This window comes from Sinocyclocheilus rhinocerous, unplaced genomic scaffold, assembly GCF_001515625.1.
Source record: "Sinocyclocheilus rhinocerous isolate Xijiao unplaced genomic scaffold, SAMN03320098_v1.1 scaffold1573, whole genome shotgun sequence".
Lineage (NCBI taxonomy): Eukaryota > Metazoa > Chordata > Actinopteri > Cypriniformes > Cyprinidae > Sinocyclocheilus > Sinocyclocheilus rhinocerous.
Genome location: NW_015624212.1, coordinates 381,609 through 384,918, shown reverse-complemented (window position 1 = coordinate 384,918; position 3,310 = coordinate 381,609).

Genomic DNA, 3,310 nt, shown 5'->3' with positions numbered 1-3,310 from the left:
CTGCGACACACGGATACGTTTTCTACGTTGTTTACGCTTTGATTTAAACGTACAGAAAGTATTCTCGGAGCTTCGTGAAATTACGGGTGAACCCCTGATGTCAAATGTATTATTTTACCGATCTCCTTGCTGCGTTTCTGGACCTTGATCATGTTAATTACAATTGCTGTCTATGAAGGGTCAGAGAGCTCTCAGAATTCATCAAAAATATCTTAATTTGTGTTCCGAAGATGAACGGAGGTCTTATGGGTTTAGAACGACATGAGGGTGACTAATTAATTACATAATTTTCCTTTTTGGGTGAACTAACCCTTTAAGCTTAGTGAATATTACGTACAGTAAGCACTAGAACTAGAGACTTGTGCTACTTGGGGTAGTGTTTTAAATAAACTTTAATTTAGCTTTTTTTGTGCAAAAATTATCAAAAGGAAAGAGGTACCTGCATGGGAGACCTCCTGGGAAAACTAGGTTGCTGTTGGAAGAGGTGTTAGTGAGGCCTGTGGTCTGTGTGGGTCCTAATGCCCCAGTATAGTGATGGGGACACTAGAGTAGGGGTGTAACCCCGGTGTCCTGGCCAAATTGCCTCCACTGGCCCTTGTCTATCATGGCCTCCTAATAATCCCCATCCACTTGATTGACTCTATGACTCTCTCTCCTCTCCACCTGTAGCTGGTGTGTGGTGAGCGCACTGGCGCCATTGTCCTATGGCTGCCATCGCATCATCCAGGTGGATGCTGCACACCGGTGGTGGTTGAGGATAGTTTTTGTGTACAAATTTTGTGTACAAATTTGTGTAGTATCCACACCAGTTTTTGGACTTTTCATACAGATTAAGCTTTGCAAATGGCTCTGTGAGTGTCTGTTTAAGCAGAGGATGTTGAATGACAGGTAATCAGAGGAATAAAGAATGGTTTGTGCCATATTTCAAGCCTACAGAAAATTACAATCGTAATTTTCACCCAGACACAGATGAACCTTCTCCCCTCCAAAATAAATAAAGTGCCCCAAGAATGCTCTGGCCCATTTTTAATGTCCTTTCCGTACTGTGTTGTGACCTTGGCTCATTCTGTCAATCTCACAATCCCCTCTAGCTTCCTCATTAGTGTCCACCCTCTGCCCCCTCCTACTGTCGGCAGGAAAGATGGACTGCTTTATGAGAGGGAGTTGATGTGGCCCCAACTACCCTAATTGAACCAGGAAGATGTATCTGTTGTGTTTTCATCATGGCAGACTTGAAAAGTCAAACAATCAACCTGCCTCCTCAAGAGAGGAAAGATGGAGGGAGGGAATGAAAAAAGCGAGCGAGAGGAGGATCTTTGAATCGTGTCCCTCTCAGCGGTGGAGGACGGCTGTGGGACACAGGAAATCAGCTCATTCCAAGCAATATTCTGCTTTTCTGATGTTTCAAGTTAAAGTGGACAGAAAATACAGTTTAGAATAGCGGATCAGAGGAAAAAGCCCGTAAAATGGATGATCCATCATAGTGACTGAGCTGTAGTGCTGGGGACAGAGTAATACGCCTTTCACTGACTCCTCTTATATGCGGTAAAAGCCCATATGAAAGTGCTCCAAATTATCCATATCCGAACAAAATACAATCATCTTTCTCTGACTTCTGAACCTATTTATCAACAAGACATGAATGAAAACACATCCATTTTGGGTGACATGTACAGTGTGGGTGCATTTTGTAAAGAAAAGCAAATGTTTGAATGTTCCCCGTCACAGTTATCCAACAACATGCACGAAACAGATTATATTTGCTTTACAGTACGTTATATTGTATACTGCCCTATATCCTAAAAGTATTTTAAGCTCAACTACACTTTAAACAGAGTATACATGATGTGTCATAATTGACCCAATTCTAAGTTTCTCAGAAAACAGAAACAGAAGTCATCATAGTTGGGTAAACTTCTATAGAGAGACTACACACACATATATATATATATACAGTGGGGACGAAGGACGCAATAGAGCCAGTACCTCCAGCCGATATGAGGACGGGGTTTTACAGACCTTACTTCATTGTGCCTAAGAAGAGCGGTGGGTTACGACCAATCTTGGACCTGCAAGTTTTGAATCGCGCGCTTCACAAGCTGTGCATTTTCAAGTGCATCCGTCCCCAAGACTGGGTTTCAGCGATCGAACTGAAGGATGCGTACTTTCATGTCTCGATCCTCCCACGACACAGGCCATTCCTGCGTTTCACCCTCGAGGGTTGGGCATATCAGTACAAGGTCCTGCCCTCCGGGCTGTCCCTGTCACTCCATGTCTTCACCAAAGTCACAGAGGCGGCCCTTGTTCCCTTGAGAGAACAAGTGTTCGCATCCTCAACTATTTTGACGATGCTCATACTCGCACAGTCTCGCAATCAGTTATGCACACACAGGGACGTGGTGCTCAGACACCTCAGCCAGTTGGGTCTTCGGGTCAACTGGAAAAAGAGCAAACTCGTGCCAATGCAGAGGATCTCTTTTCTCAGAATGGTGCTGGATTCGGTCAACCAGACAGTACGCCTTACCCAGGAACGTGCTCAGTCGGTGCTGAACTGCCTCAAGACTTTATCAGGCAGGACAGTGGTCCCACTGAAATTGTTTCAGAGGCTCCTGGGGCATATGGCTGCAGCCGCTGCAGTAGTTCCACTCGATCTGCTCCATATGAGACCGCTTCAGCACTGGCTTCATGGCCGAGTCCCAAGGTGGGCGTGGCTACGCGGCACTCACCGGGTTCAGATTACACCGGCCTGTCGCAGAACCTTCAGCCGTGGTCGGATCCTTCGTTCCTTCGGGCAGGAGTGCCCCTGGAACAGGTATCCAGGCATGCAGTGGTTTTCACAGATGCCTCGGCCACCGGCTGGGGAGCCACGTACAACGGGCAAGCAGTGTCAGGGGTGTGGACGGGTTCCCAACTGCGTTGGCATATAAATTGCCTTGAGTTGCTGGCAGTGCACCTTGCCCTGAGCTGCCTCAGAGGGTGCCTTCGGGGCAGGGACGTACTGGTCCGCACGGACAATACTGCGACCGTTGTGTATATCAACTGGCAAGGCAGTTTACGCTCCCGTCGCATGTCTCAACTCGCCCGCCACCTCCTCTTCTGGAGTCAGAAGCATCTGAGGTCCCTTCGTGCCATCCACATCCCAGGAGTGTTCAATCGGGCAGCCGACGAGCTGTCTCGAGCGGCACTTCCAGGGGAGTGGAGACTCCACTCCCAGGCAGTTCAGCTGATCTGGAGACGTTTCGGAGTTGCTCAGGTAGACCTGTTTGCATCTCCAGAAACCAGCCACTGCCAGTGGTTCTACTCCCTAACC